The sequence below is a fragment of the Schistocerca americana genome, chromosome 6, assembly GCF_021461395.2.
Source record: "Schistocerca americana isolate TAMUIC-IGC-003095 chromosome 6, iqSchAmer2.1, whole genome shotgun sequence".
Classification (NCBI taxonomy): Eukaryota; Metazoa; Arthropoda; class Insecta; order Orthoptera; family Acrididae; genus Schistocerca; species Schistocerca americana.
This window is the reverse complement of record NC_060124.1, coordinates 424,421,438-424,437,552: the sequence shown is the minus strand read 5'-3', so window position 1 is coordinate 424,437,552 and position 16,115 is coordinate 424,421,438. Positions and strand designations below refer to the sequence as shown.

General features: G+C 41.8%; 6 non-coding genes across 6 annotated transcripts; all 6 read right to left on the bottom strand.

Moving 5' to 3' along the window:
* Window positions 1–2,200: 2,200 nt before the first annotated feature.
* On the bottom strand, window positions 2,201–2,307 carry LOC124620837. Its single transcript, XR_006980358.1, has one exon. It is a non-coding gene; the product is annotated as a U6 spliceosomal RNA (small nuclear RNA).
* Window positions 2,308–4,785: 2,478 nt separating this feature from the next.
* On the bottom strand, window positions 4,786–4,892 carry LOC124620836. The gene has a single exon (XR_006980357.1). It is a non-coding gene; the product is annotated as a U6 spliceosomal RNA (small nuclear RNA).
* A 2,485-nt stretch (window positions 4,893–7,377) lies between these two features.
* LOC124620835 lies at window positions 7,378–7,484 on the bottom strand. The gene has a single exon (XR_006980356.1). It is a non-coding gene; the product is annotated as a U6 spliceosomal RNA (small nuclear RNA).
* A 2,487-nt stretch (window positions 7,485–9,971) lies between these two features.
* Window positions 9,972–10,078, bottom strand: LOC124620834. The gene has a single exon (XR_006980355.1). It is a non-coding gene; the product is annotated as a U6 spliceosomal RNA (small nuclear RNA).
* Window positions 10,079–12,565: 2,487 nt separating this feature from the next.
* On the bottom strand, window positions 12,566–12,672 carry LOC124620833. The gene has a single exon (XR_006980354.1). It is a non-coding gene; the product is annotated as a U6 spliceosomal RNA (small nuclear RNA).
* A 2,485-nt stretch (window positions 12,673–15,157) lies between these two features.
* On the bottom strand, window positions 15,158–15,264 carry LOC124620832. The gene has a single exon (XR_006980353.1). It is a non-coding gene; the product is annotated as a U6 spliceosomal RNA (small nuclear RNA).
* Window positions 15,265–16,115: the final 851 nt, after the last annotated feature.

Sequence of the window (16,115 nt, the reverse complement as noted above, 5' to 3'; positions counted from 1 at the left end):
CATGATGGCACGTATTGTCGCCATGTTCTCACATTCCGAGTTTAGTGTCTTATAGCCATACCTATGAAACACACTTCTCTAATGTGTGGGATAAATGGCGCTGATTGGAGCTGGTAGCAGGTCTTGAAGACTCTCAAAACAAGCGAATATTTTTGCGAAACTGTCTTCACTGCTAACACAAATTGCATTACTCTTTCAGTGGTACTTTCTCACGATACTAATCGATTTAATGACAGAGTGCAAGGCAACTTTTAACTCACACATCAAGTACAGCACAAGAAGACACAGTGTGTGACCATCTAAATTATTGAGTAACTCCTATTCATCCAATGGCGCCAGAAGACAATAGTGACTGCAAAAAGAGACACAGTAGCCTCACGAACCATTAAAAACACCATTCATATTGCACACTTTGAAACACAGCAGTGTAGGTCACTACTAGCGCATGGATGGGTGAATGCGAGTTGTGTAAGGTAGTAGTAGGAATGATGGACATAGTTCCGTTTTCAGTACAATACCAGGTGATATATTTGTGTTGATCCAAGTTTACACAGGGCAGGTCTACTTGGCAACAGTGAAACACTGTGATGGAGATGTGTGAATGAGCCTAAAATGTTGAGGGGACATGTGGTGAGAGAAACCAAGTTAGCATTGTGTTAGTAGCTGTAGTTACGTTCCTGTGAAATGTCAGTCAGATGTAATCCAGTTTGGTGAATGTTGTTATTACAGGAAGAATTGCTAGTGCAAAACAAAGAGTGATAGATTTAGTATCTGAAAGCAGTTAATAACTGAGTAGCTACTGGTGTCATGTGACACAAACTGGTTTGTGATGTTGCTGTCTATTCCAAAATCCTGAAGCTAGCTAGTGTTTTGTGTCTTGACTGCCTCTGTATCTGCTTATGTGCTAGAGCTTCTGTGTATGTGACATGATGAATATTGCATTCAGGGTTTGTCCAATCTTTCTGCTAGACACAGGATGAGAGGTGCATCAGCTGTATTTGTGAACAGCATCGACTTGTATGACATTGATGGGATTCAAAGTGCTGTCAAAATAGTAGAGCCTCACATCTAAATACTATATGTTAATACTAGCATACTGGTCTGCTTTCTAAACACTTCAGTGTTGTGGTATTCATTGGCTGACACTTTTGAATTTAATTTAGGTAACTATATGTAGTGGCAGATTGCCAGACATGTGGGAAAATACTTTGTGCGTCACACCAGTGAAATTTGTACATGACTTGCTTGTGCACCACAGATTTGCTGTAATAGTTGGTTTTTAGGTGAAGGGCAGTGGCTTATTACACAGGCAGATATGCTTCAGTTAAGAATCTGATGAGGTGTCACCTGCAGTCTGTATTATGAGGCTGCAGCTGGATAGCAAGGCCACTAGGAAAGTTACTTGAAACATAATGTTAAATGAACTTCTTGTAAAGGGGTAGCTTGCACACTTAATGATTAAAGAGACATCTTCCTTCACATGTTTATTTATGGTGCTGAAACAATTATGGCATCAGCTGCAGCCATGAAGATGAATAAAGTTAAATGTTGTGGGTCTTTGTGCAGTCAGTATGTGATAGTGGCATACAGGCACCAGAAGCTTTGTAGGCGTTAGAGAAAAATAAATATTAGGTAATGCAAGCTAATTTTAGAGCGCTAGAGTGTATTTAAGCAGTAGTGTGAGTGAAAGTATGTGAGTGAGAAAGATTTGGAACATGCAGCTATCTTGTGTAAAGTTGATGTAAGGTTTCCAAATGTTGTGTGTGGCAGTAGGTGTGTGTTATGAAATAACGTGATTGAGACAGTAGGGAGAGATGTTGTGACAGCAGAGTGTGATACTGAGGAAGAGAAGAGGCTTTTGCCTGTGCTAGGCTTAGTCTTAGACTGGCTGTGATTTGTGTCAGGTTTGTGAATGAGCTGAAGGGGTGCTAGTGACATGTACTTGTGTCAGTGTAGTTGTGGTTTTGGTGTGCTTGCTGAGTTGTTATTAGAGTGACATTTTAGATGTGCATTGGTGATGTAAGGGATAGGTTTATTGCCAGTTTTATCATGTTCTGTTGTGAATGAAAGAGAGTGGAGGAGAACTGCGTAAATGGACAGCATAGTTTGTGACAAGTGGGTGCAGATATGAAGCGAAACTTGTGTAGGTGGCTGAGGGTATTAGCAGCTGATGTGAGACATGAGAGAGTGAGATTGCGAAAAAAATGTGGAACGCTTCACGATTTTGCGTGTCATCCTTGCGCAGGGGCCATGCTAATCTTCTCTGTATCGTTCCAATTTTAGTATATGTACCGCCGAAGCGAGTACATTCGTGGAGCCCGCTGAAATTGTATATATAGTTATGGCGTCGCGTCAAATATGGTTCGGCTTGGACGTAGCTTTACGCAGCTCTGGCGAGGAACACAAGGCCTGCCGAGTGCTAATCTGTGAATTAATTACTGCGAGGTGTCGTTCTTAGTAAGTGGCAGCTCTGTTAACCGTATTATTTGGCAGTATTGGATGTAAAACTTAGATCGTAGAGTCGCTTGCTCTCGCAGCATCCACCCAGAGCAGCAGCAGCAGGTTCACACAGCTGCCGCTAGGCGGCAGCAAGACATGATGGCACGTATTGTCGCCATGTTCTCACATTCCGAGTTATAGGCATACCTATGAAACACACTTCTCTAATGTGTGGGATAAATGGCGCTGATTGGAGCTGGTAGCAGGTCTTGAAGACTCTCAAAACAAGCGAATATTTTTGCGAAACTGTCTTCACTGCTAACACAAATTGCATTACTCTTTCAGTGGTACTTTCTCACGATACTAATCGATTTAATGACAGAGTGCAAGGCAACTTTTAACTCACACATCAAGTACAGCACAAGAAGACACAGTGTGTGAAAATCTAAATTATTGAGTAACTCCTATTCATCCAATGGCGCCAGAAGACAATAGTGACTGCAAAAAGAGACACAGTAGCCTCACGAACCATTAAAAACACCATTCATATTGCACACTTTGAAACACAGCAGTGTAGGTCACTACTAGCGCATGGATGGGTGAATGCGAGTTGTGTAAGGTAGTAGTAGGAATGATGGACATAGTTCCGTTTTCAGTACAATACCAGGTGATATATTTGTGTTGATCCAAGTTTACACAGGGCAGGTCTACTTGGCAACAGTGAAACACTGTGATGGAGATGTGTGAATGAGCCTAAAATGTTGAGGGGACATGTGGTGAGAGAAACCAAGTTAGCATTGTGTTAGTAGCTGTAGTTATGTTCCTGTGAAATGTCAGTCAGATGTAATCCAGTTTGGTGAATGTTGTTATTACAGGAAGAATTGCTAGTGCAAAACAAAGAGTGATAGATTTAGTATCTGAAAGCAGTTAATAACTGAGTAGCTACTGGTGTCATGTGACACAAACTGGTTTGTGATGTTGCTGTCTATTCCAAAATCCTGAAGCTAGCTAGTGTTTTGTGTCTTGACTGCCTCTGTATCTGCTTATGTGCTAGAGCTTCTGTGTATGTGACATGATGAATATTGCATGCAGGGTTTGTCCAATCTTTCTGCTAGACACAGGATGAGAGGTGCATCAGCTGTAATTGTGAACAGCATCGACTTGTATGACATTGATGGGATTCAAAGTGCTGTCAAAATAGTAGAGCCTCACATCTAAATACTATATGTTAATACTAGCATACTGGTCTGCTTTCTAAACACTTCAGTGTTGTGGTATTCATTGGCTGACACTTTTGAATTTAATTTAGGTAACTATATGTAGTGGCAGATTGCCAGACATGTGGGAAAATACTTTGTGCGTCACACCAGTGAAATTTGTACATGACTTGCTTGTGCACCACAGATTTGCTGTAATAGTTGGTTTTTAGGTGAAGGGCAGTGGCTTATTACACAGGCAGATATGCTTCAGTTAAGAATCTGATGAGGTGTCACCTGCAGTCTGTATTATGAGGCTGCAGCTGGATAGCAAGGCCACTAGGAAAGTTACTTGAAACATAATGTTAAATGAACTTCTTGTAAAGGGGTAGCTTGCACACTTAATGATTAAAGAGACATCTTCCTTCACATGTTTATTTATGGTGCTGAAACAATTATGGCATCGGCTGCAGCCATGAAGATGAATAAAGTTAAATGTTGTGGGTCTGTGTGCAGTCAGTATGTGATAGTGGCATACAGGCACCAGAAGCTTTGTAGGCGTTAGAGAAAAATAAATATTAGGTAATGCAAGCTAATTTTAGAGCGCTAGAGTGTATTTAAGCAGTAGTGTGAGTGAAAGTATGTGAGTGAGAAAGATTTGGAACATGCAGCTATCTTGTGTAAAGTTGATGTAAGGTTTCCAAATGTTGTGTGTGGCAGTAGGTGTGTGTTATGAAATGACGTGATTGAGACAGTAGGAAGAGATGTTGTGACAGCAGAGTGTGATACTGAGGAAGAGAAGAGGCTTTTGCCTGTGCTAGGCTTAGTCTTAGACTGGCTGTGATTTGTGTCAGGTTTGTGAGTGAGCTGAAGGGGTGCTAGTGACATGTACTTGTGTCAGTGTAGTTGTGGTTTTGGTGTGCTTGCTGAGTTGTTATTAGAGTGACATTTTAGATGTGCATTGGTGATGTAAGGGATAGGTTTATTACCAGTTTTATCATGTTCTGTTGTGAATGAAAGAGAGTGGAGGAGAACTGCGTAAATGGACAGCATAGTTTGTGACAAGTGGGTGCAGATATGAATCGAAACTTGTGTAGGTGGCTGAGGGTATTAGCAGCTGATGTGAGACATGAGAGAGTGAGATTGCGAAAAAAATGTGGAACGCTTCACGATTTTGCGTGTCATCCTTGCGCAGGGGCCATGCTAATCTTCTCTGTATCGTTCCAATTTTAGTATATGTACCGCCGAAGCGAGTACATTCGAGGAGCCCTCTGAAATTGTATATATAGTTATGGCGTCGCGTCAAATATGGTTCGGCTTGGACGTAGCTTTACGCAGCTCTGGCGAGGAACACAAGGCCTGCCGAGTGCTAATCTGTGAATTAATTACTGCGAGGTGTCGTTCTTAGTAAGTGGCAGCTCTGTTAACCGTATTATTTGGCAGTATTGGATGTAAAACTTAGATCGTAGAGTCGCTTGCTCTCGCAGCATCCACCCAGAGCAGCAGCAGCAGGTTCACACAGCTGCCGCTAGGCGGCAGCAAGACGTGATGGCACGTAATGTCGCCATGTTCTCACATTCCGAGTTTAGTGTCTTATAGGCATACCTATGAAACACACTTCTCTAATGTGTGGGATAAATGGCGCTGATTGGAGCTGGTAGCAGGTCTTGAAGACTCTCAAAACAAGCGAATATTTTTGCGAAACTGTCTTCACTGCTAACACAAACTGCATTACTCTTTCAGTGGTACTTTCTCACGATACTAATCGATTTAATGACAGAGTGCAAGGCAACTTTTAACTCACACATCAAGTACAGCACAAGAACACAGTGTGTGACCATCTAAATTATTGAGTAACTCCTATTCATCCAATGGCGCCAGAAGACAATAGTGACTGCAAAAAGAGACACAGTAGCCTCACGAACCATTAAAAACACCATTCATATTGCACACTTTGAAACACAGCAGTGTAGGTCACTACTAGCGCATGGATGGGTGAATGCGAGTTGTGTGAGGTAGTAGTAGGAATGATGGACATAGTTCCGTTTTCAGTACAATACCAGGTGATATATTTGTGTTGATCCAAGTTTACACAGGGCAGGTCTACTTGGCAACAGTGAAACACTGTGATGGAGATGTGTGAATGAGCCTAAAATGTTGAGGGGACATGTGGTGAGAGAAACCAGGTTAGCATTGTGTTAGTAGCTGTAGTTATGTTCCTGTGAAATGTCAGTCAGATGTAATCCAGTTTGGTGAATGTTGTTATTACAGGAAGAATTGCTAGTGCAAAACAAAGAGTGATAGATTTAGTATCTGAAAGCAGTTAATAACTGAGTAGCTACTGGTGTCATGTGACACAAACTGGTTTGTGATGTTGGTGTCTATTCCAAAATCCTGAAGCTTGCTAGTGTTTTGTGTCTTGACTGCCTCTGTATCTGCTTATGTGCTAGAGCTTCTGTGTATGTGACATGATGAATATTGCATGCAGGGTTTGTCCAATCTTTCTGCTAGACACAGGATGAGAGGTGCATCAGCTGTATTTGTGAACAGCATCGACTTGTATGACATTGATGGGATTCAAAGTGTTGTCAAAATAGTAGAGCCTCACATCTAAATACTATATGTTAATACTAGCATACTGGTCTGCTTTCTAAACACTTCAGTGTTGTGGTATTCATTGGCTGACACTTTTGAATTTAATTTAGGTAACTATATGTAGTGGCAGATTGCCAGACATGTGGGAAACTACTTTGTGCGTCACACCAGTGAAATTTGTACATGACATGCTTGTGCACCACAGATTTGCTGTAATAGTTGGTTTTTAGGTGAAGGGCAGTGGCTTATTACACAGGCAGATATGCTTCAGTTAAGAATCTGATGAGGTGTCACCTGCAGTCTGTATTATGAGGCTGCAGCTGGATAGCAAGGCCACTAGGAAAGTTACTTGAAACATAATGTTAAATGAACTTCTTGTAAAGGGGTAGCTTGCACACTTAATGATTAAAGAGACATCTTCCTTCACATGTTTATTTATGGTGCTGAAACAATTATGGCATCGGCTGCAGCCATGAAGATGAATAAAGTTAAATGTTGTGGGTCTGTGTGCAGTCAGTATGTGATAGTGGCATACAGGCACCAGAAGCTTTGTAGGCGTTAGAGAAAAATAAATATTAGGTAATGCAAGCTAATTTTAGAGCGCTAGAGTGTATTTAAGCAGTAGTGTGAGTGAAAGTATGTGAGTGAGAAAGATTTGGAACATGCAGCTATCTTGTGTAAAGTTGATGTAAGGTTTCCAAATGTTGTGTGTGGCAGCAGGTGTGTGTTATGAAATGACGTGATTGAGACAGTGGGAAGAGATGTTGTGACAGCAGAGTGTGATACTGAGGAAGAGAAGAGGCTTTTGCCTGTGCTAGGCTTAGTCTTAGACTGGCTGTGATTTGTGTCAGGTTTGTGAATGAGCTGAAGGGGTGCTAGTGACATGTACTTGTGTCAGTGTAGTTGTGGTTTTGGTGTGCTTGCTGAGTTGTTATTAGAGTGACATTTTAGATGTGCATTGGTGATGTAAGGGATAGGTTTATTGCCAGTTTTATCATGTTCTGTTGTGAATGAAAGAGAGTGGAGGAGAACTGCGTAAATGGACAGCATAGTTTGTGACAAGTGGGTGCAGATATGAAGCGAAACTTGTGTAGGTGGCTGAGGGTATTAGCAGCTGATGTGAGACATGAGAGAGTGAGATTGCGAAAAAAATGTGGAACGCTTCACGATTTTGCGTGTCATCCTTGCGCAGGGGCCATGCTAATCTTCTCTGTATCGTTCCAATTTTAGTATATGTACCGCCGAAGCGAGTACATTCGAGGAGTCCTCTGAAATTGTATATATAGTTATGGCGTCGCGTCAAATATGGTTCGGCTTGGACGTAGCTTTACGCAGCTCTGGCGAGGAACACAAGGCCTGCCGAGTGCTAATCTGTGAATTAATTACTGCGAGGTGTCGTTCTTAGTAAGTGGCAGCTCTGTTAACTGTATTATTTGGCAGTATTGGATGTAAAACTTAGATCGTAGAGTCGCTTGCTCTCGCAGCATCCACCCAGAGCAGCAGCAGCAGGTTCACACAGCTGCCGCTAGGCGGCAGCAAGACATGATGGCACGTATTGTCGCCATGTTCTCACATTCCGAGTTTAGTGTCTTATAGGCATACCTATGAAACACACTTCTCTAATGTGTGGGATAAATGGCGCTGATTGGAGCTGGTAGCAGGTCTTGAAGACTCTCAAAACAAGCGAATATTTTTGCGAAACTGTCTTCACTGCTAACACAAATTGCATTACTCTTTCAGTGGTACTTTCTCACGATACTAATCGATTTAATGACAGAGTGCAAGGCAACTTTTAACTCACACATCAAGTACAGCACAAGAAGACACAGTGTGTGAAAATCTAAATTATTGAGTAACTCCTATTCATCCAATGGCGCCAGAAGACAATAGTGACTGCAAAAAGAGACACAGTAGCCTCACGAACCATTAAAAACACCATTCATATTGCACACTTTGAAACACAGCAGTGTAGGTCACTACTAGCGCATGGATGGGTGAATGCGAGTTGTGTAAGGTAGTAGTAGGAATGATGGACATAGTTCCGTTTTCAGTACAATACCAGGTGATATATTTGTGTTGATCCAAGTTTACACAGGGCAGGTCTACTTGGCAACAGTGAAACACTGTGATGGAGATGTGTGAATGAGCCTAAAATGTTGAGGGGACATGTGGTGAGAGAAACCAAGTTAGCATTGTGTTAGTAGCTGTAGTTATGTTCCTGTGAAATGTCAGTCAGATGTAATCCAGTTTGGTGAATGTTGTTATTACAGGAAGAATTGCTAGTGCAAAACAAAGAGTGATAGATTTAGTATCTGAAAGCAGTTAATAACTGAGTAGCTACTGGTGTCATGTGACACAAACTGGTTTGTGATGTTGCTGTCTATTCCAAAATCCTGAAGCTAGCTAGTGTTTTGTGTCTTGACTGCCTCTGTATCTGCTTATGTGCTAGAGCTTCTGTGTATGTGACATGATGAATATTGCATGCAGGGTTTGTCCAATCTTTCTGCTAGACACAGGATGAGAGGTGCATCAGCTGTAATTGTGAACAGCATCGACTTGTATGACATTGATGGGATTCAAAGTGCTGTCAAACTAGTAGAGCCTCACATCTAAATACTATATGTTAATACTAGCATACTGTTCTGCTTTCTAAACACTTCAGTGTTGTGGTATTCATTGGCTGACACTTTTGAATTTAATTTAGGTAACTATATGTAGTGGCAGATTGCCAGACATGTGGGAAAATACTTTGTGCGTCACACCAGTGAAATTTGTACATGACTTGCTTGTGCACCACAGATTTGCTGTAATAGTTGGTTTTTAGGTGAAGGGCAGTGGCTTATTACACAGGCAGATATGCTTCAGTTAAGAATCTGATGAGGTGTCACCTGCAGTCTGTATTATGAGGCTGCAGCTGGATAGCAAGGCCACTAGGAAAGTTACTTGAAACATAATGTTAAATGAACTTCTTGTAAAGGGGTAGCTTGCACACTTAATGATTAAAGAGACATCTTCCTTCACATGTTTATTTATGGTGCTGATACAATTATGGCATCAGCTGCAGCCATGAAGATGAATAAAGTTAAATGTTGTGGGTCTGTGTGCAGTCAGTATGTGATAGTGGCATACAGGCACCAGAAGCTTTGTAGGCGTTAGAGAAAAATAAATATTAGGTAATGCAAGCTAATTTTAGAGCGCTAGAGTGTATTTAAGCAGTAGTGTGAGTGAAAGTATGTGAGTGAGAAAGATTTGGAACATGCAGCTATCTTGTGTAAAGTTGATGTAAGGTTTCCAAATGTTGTGTGTGGCAGTAGGTGTGTGTTATGAAATGACGTGATTGAGACAGTAGGAAGAGATGTTGTGACAGCAGAGTGTTATACTGAGGAAGAGAAGAGGCTTTTGCCTGTGCTAGGCTTAGTCTTAGACTGGCTGTGATTTGTGTCAGGTTTGTGAATGAGCTGAAGGGGTGCTAGTGACATGTACTTGTGTCAGTGTAGTTGTGGTTTTGGTGTGCTTGCTGAGTTGTTATTAGAGTGACATTTTAGATGTGCATTGGTGATGTAAGGGATAGGTTTATTGCCAGTTTTATCATGTTCTGTTGTGAATGAAAGAGAGTGGAGGAGAACTGCGTAAATGGACAGCATAGTTTGTGACAAGTGGGTGCAGATATGAAGCGAAACTTGTGTAGGTGGCTGAGGGTATTAGCAGCTGATGTGAGACATGAGAGAGTGAGATTGCGAAAAAAATGTGGAACGCTTCACGATTTTGCGTGTCATCCTTGCGCAGGGGCCATGCTAATCTTCTCTGTATCGTTCCAATTTTAGTATATGTACCGCCGAAGCGAGTACATTCGAGGAGCCCTCTGAAATTGTATATATAGTTATGGCGTCGCGTCAAATATGGTTCGGCTTGGACGTAGCTTTACGCAGCTCTGGCGAGGAACACAAGGCCTGCCGAGTGCTAATCTGTGAATTAATTACTGCGAGGTGTCGTTCTTAGTAAGTGGCAGCTCTGTTAACCGTATTATTTGGCAGTATTGGATGTAAAACTTAGATCGTAGAGTCGCTTGCTCTCGCAGCATCCACCCAGAGCAGCAGCAGCAGGTTCACACAGCTGCCGCTAGGCGGCAGCAAGACATGATGGCACGTATTGTCGCCATGTTCTCACATTCCGAGTTTAGTGTCTTATAGGCATACCTATGAAACACACTTCTCTAATGTGTGGGATAAATGGCGCTGATTGGAGCTGGTAGCAGGTCTTGAAGACTCTCAAAACAAGCGAATATTTTTGCGAAACTGTCTTCACTGCTAACACAAATTGCATTACTCTTTCAGTGGTACTTTCTCACGATACTAATCGATTTAATGACAGAGTGCAAGGCAACTTTTAACTCACACATCAAGTACAGCACAAGAAGACACAGTGTGTGAAAATCTAAATTATTGAGTAACTCCTATTCATCCAATGGCGCCAGAAGACAATAGTGACTGCAAAAAGAGACACAGTAGCCTCACGAACCATTAAAAACACCATTCATATTGCACACTTTGAAACACAGCAGTGTAGGTCACTACTAGCGCATGGATGGGTGAATGCGAGTTGTGTAAGGTAGTAGTAGGAATGATGGACATAGTTCCGTTTTCAGTACAAGACCAGGTGATATATTTGTGTTGATCCAAGTTTACACAGGGCAGGTCTACTTGGCAACAGTGAAACACTGTGATGGAGATGTGTGAATGAGCCTAAAATGTTGAGGGGACATGTGGTGAGAGAAACCAAGTTAGCATTGTGTTAGTAGCTGTAGTTATGTTCCTGTGAAATGTCAGTCAGATGTAATCCAGTTTGGTGAATGTTGTTATTACAGGAAGAATTGCTAGTGCAAAACAAAGAGTGATAGATTTAGTATCTGAAAGCAGTTAATAACTGAGTAGCTACTGGTGTCATGTGACACAAACTGGTTTGTGATGTTGCTGTCTATTCCAAAATCCTGAAGCTAGCTAGTGTTTTGTGTCTTGACTGCCTCTGTATCTGCTTATGTGCTAGAGCTTCTGTGTATGTGACATGATGAATATTGCATGCAGGGTTTGTCCAATCTTTCTGCTAGACACAGGATGAGAGGTGCATCAGCTGTAATTGTGAACAGCATCGACTTGTATGACATTGATGGGATTCAAAGTGCTGTCAAAATAGTAGAGCCTCACATCTAAATACTATATGTTAATACTAGCATACTGGTCTGCTTTCTAAACACTTCAGTGTTGTGGTATTCATTGGCTGACACTTTTGAATTTAATTTAGGTAACTATATGTAGTGGCAGATTGCCAGACATGTGGGAAAATACTTTGTGCGTCACACCAGTGAAATTTGTACATGACTTGCTTGTGCACCACAGATTTGCTGTAATAGTTGGTTTTTAGGTGAAGGGCAGTGGCTTATTACACAGGCAGATATGCTTCAGTTAAGAATCTGATGAGGTGTCACCTGCAGTCTGTATTATGAGGCTGCAGCTGGATAGCAAGGCCACTAGGAAAGTTACTTGAAACATAATGTTAAATGAACTTCTTGTAAAGGGGTAGCTTGCACACTTAATGATTAAAGAGACATCTTCCTTCACATGTTTATTTATGGTGCTGAAACAATTATGGCATCAGCTGCAGCCATGAAGATGAATAAAGTTAAATGTTGTGGGTCTTTGTGCAGTCAGTATGTGATAGTGGCATACAGGCACCAGAAGCTTTGTAGGCGTTAGAGAAAAATAAATATTAGGTAATGCAAGCTAATTTTAGAGCGCTAGAGTGTATTTAAGCAGTAGTGTGAGTGAAAGTATGTGAGTGAGAAAGATTTGGAACATGCAGCTATCTTGTGTAAAGTTGATGTAAGGTTTCCAAATGTTGTGTGTGGCAGTAGGTGTGTGTTATGAAATGACGTGATTGAGACAGTAGGAAGAGATGTTGTGACAGCAGAGTGTGATACTGAGGAAGAGAAGAGGCTTTTGCCTGTGCTAGGCTTAGTCTTAGACTGGCTGTGATTTGTGTCAGGTTTGTGAATGAGCTGAAGGGGTGCTAGTGACATGTACTTGTGTCAGTGTAGTTGTGGTTTTGGTGTGCTTGCTGAGTTGTTATTAGAGTGACATTTTAGATGTGCATTGGTGATGTAAGGGATAGGTTTATTGCCAGTTTTATCATGTTCTGTTGTGAATGAAAGAGAGTGGAGGAGAACTGCGTAAATGGACAGCATAGTTTGTGACAAGTGGGTGCAGATATGAAGCGAAACTTGTGTAGGTGGCTGAGGGTATTAGCAGCTGATGTGAGACATGAGAGAGTGAGATTGCGAAAAAAATGTGGAACGCTTCACGATTTTGCGTGTCATCCTTGCGCAGGGGCCATGCTAATCTTCTCTGTATCGTTCCAATTTTAGTATATGTACCGCCGAAGCGAGTACATTCGAGGAGCCCTCTGAAATTGTATATATAGTTATGGCGTCGCGTCAAATATGGTTCGGCTTGGACGTAGCTTTACGCAGCTCTGGCGAGGAACACAAGGCCTGCCGAGTGCTAATCTGTGAATTAATTACTGCGAGGTGTCGTTCTTAGTAAGTGGCAGCTCTGTTAACCGTATTATTTGGCAGTATTGGATGTAAAACTTAGATCGTAGAGTCGCTTGCTCTCGCAGCATCCACCCAGAGCAGCAGCAGCAGGTTCACACAGCTGCCGCTAGGCGGCAGCAAGACATGATGGCACGTATTGTCGCCATGTTCTCACATTCCGAGTTTAGTGTCTTATAGGCATACCTATGAAACACACTTCTCTAATGTGTGGGATAAATGGCGCTGATTGGAGCTGGTAGCAGGTCTTGAAGACTCTCAAAACAAGCGAATATTTTTGCGAAACTGTCTTCACTGCTAACACAAATTGCATTACTCTTTCAGTGGTACTTTCTCACGATACTAATCGATTTAATGACAGAGTGCAAGGCAACTTTTAACTCACACATCAAGTACAGCACAAGAACACAGTGTGTGACCATCTAAATTATTGAGTAACTCCTATTCATCCAATGGCGCCAGAAGACAATAGTGACTGCAAAAAGAGACACAGTAGCCTCACGAACCATTAAAAACACCATTCATATTGCACACTTTGAAACACAGCAGTGTAGGTCACAACTAGCGCATGGATGGGTGAATGCGAGTTGTGTGAGGTAGTAGTAGGAATGATGGACATAGTTCCGTTTTCAGTACAATACCAGGTGATATATTTGTGTTGATCCAAGTTTACACAGGGCAGGTCTACTTGGCAACAGTGAAACACTGTGATGGAGATGTGTGAATGAGCCTAAAATGTTGAGGGGACATGTGGTGAGAGAAACCAAGTTAGCATTGTGTTAGTAGCTGTAGTTATGTTCCTGTGAAATGTCAGTCAGATGTAATCCAGTTTGGTGAATGTTGTTATTACAGGAAGAATTGCTAGTGCAAAACAAAGAGTGATAGATTTAGTATCTGAAAGCAGTTAATAACTGAGTAGCTACTGGTGTTATGTGACACAAACTGGTTTGTGATGTTGCTGTCTATTCCAAAATCCTGAAGCTAGCTAGTGTTTTGTGTCTTGACTGCCTCTGTATCTGCTTATGTGCTAGAGCTTCTGTGTATGTGACATGATGAATATTGCATGCAGGGTTTGTCCAATCTTTCTGCTAGACACAGGATGAGAGGTGCATCAGCTGTAATTGTGAACAGCATCGACTTGTATGACATTGATGGGATTCAAAGTGCTGTCAAAATAGTAGAGCCTCACATCTAAATACTGTATGTTAATACTAGCATACTGGTCTGCTTTCTAAACACTTCAGTGTTGTGGTATTCATTGGCTGACACTTTTGAATTTAATGTAGGTAACTATATGTAGTGGTAGATTGCCAGACATGTGGGAAAATACTTTGTGCGTCACACCAGTGAAATTTGTACATGACTTGCTTGTGCACCACAGATTTGCTGTAATAGTTGGTTTTTAGGTGAAGGGCAGTGGCTTATTACACAGGCAGATATGCTTCAGTTAAGAATCTGATGAGGTGTCACCTGCAGTCTGTATTATGAGGCTGCAGCTGGATAGCAAGGCCACTAGGAAAGTTACTTGAAACATAATGTTAAATGAACTTCTTGTAAAGGGGTAGCTTGCACACTTAATGATTAAAGAGACATCTTCCTTCACATGTTTATTTATGGTGCTGAAACAATTATGGCATCAGCTGCAGCCATGAAGATGAATAAAGTTAAATGTTGTGGGTCTGTGTGCAGTCAGTATGTGATAGTGGCATACAGGCACCAGAAGCTTTGTAGGCGTTAGAGAAAAATAAATATTAGGTAATGCAAGCTAATTTTAGAGCGCTAGAGTGTATTTAAGCAGTAGTGTGAGTGAAAGTATGTGAGTGAGAAAGATTTGGAACATGCAGCTATCTTGTGTAAAGTTGATGTAAGGTTTCCAAATGTTGTGTGTGGCAGTAGGTGTGTGTTATGAAATGACGTGATTGAGACAGTAGGAAGAGATGTTGTGACAGCAGAGTGTGATACTGAGGAAGAGAAGAGGCTTTTGCCTGTGCTAGGCTTAGTCTTAGACTGGCTGTGATTTGTGTCAGGTTTGTGAATGAGCTGAAGGGGTGCTAGTGACATGTACTTGTGTCAGTGTAGTTGTGGTTTTGGTGTGCTTGCTGAGTTGTTATTAGAGTGACATTTTAGATGTGCATTGGTGATGTAAGGGATAGGTTTATTGCCAGTTTTATCATGTTCTGTTGTGAATGAAAGAGAGTGGAGGAGAACTGCGTAAATGGACAGCATAGTTTGTGACAAGTGGGTGCAGATATGAAGCGAAACTTGTGTAGGTGGCTGAGGGTATTAGCAGCTGATGTGAGACATGAGAGAGTGAGATTGCGAAAAAAATGTGGAACGCTTCACGATTTTGCGTGTCATCCTTGCGCAGGGGCCATGCTAATCTTCTCTGTATCGTTCCAATTTTAGTATATGTACCGCCGAAGCGAGTACATTCGAGGAGCCCTCTGAAATTGTATATATAGTTATGGCGTCGCGTCGAATATGGTTCGGCTTGGACGTAGCTTTACGCAGCTCTGGCGAGGAACACAAGGCCTGCCGAGTGCTAATCTGTGAATTAATTACTGCGAGGTGTCGTTCTTAGTAAGTGGCAGCTCTGTTAACCGTATTATTTGGCAGTATTGGATGTAAAACTTAGATCGTAGAGTCGCTTGCTCTCGCAGCATCCACCCAGAGCAGCAGCAGCAGGTTCACACAGCTGCCGCTAGGCGGCAGCAAGACATGATGGCACGTATTGTCGCCATGTTCTCACATTCCGAGTTTAGTGTCTTATAGGCATACCTATGAAACACACTTCTCTAATGTGTGGGATAAATGGCGCTGATTGGAGCTGGTAGCAGGTCTTGAAGACTCTCAAAACAAGCGAATATTTTTGCGAAACTGTCTTCACTGCTAACACAAACTGCATTACTCTTTCAGTGGTACTTTCTCACGATACTAATCGATTTAATGACAGAGTGCAAGGCAACTTTTAACTCACACATCAAGTACAGCACAAGAACACAGTGTGTGACCATCTCAATTATTGAGTAACTCCTATTCATCCAATGGCGCCAGAAGACAATAGTGACTGCAAAAAGAGACACAGTAGCCTCACGAACCATTAAAAACACCATTCATATTGCACACTTTGAAACACAGCAGTGTAGGTCACTACTAGCGCATGGATGGGTGAATGCGAGTTGTGTGAGGTAGTAGTAGGAATGATGGACATAGTTCCGTTTTCAGTACAATACCAGGTGATATATTTGTGTTGATCCAAGTTTACACAGGGCAGGTCTACT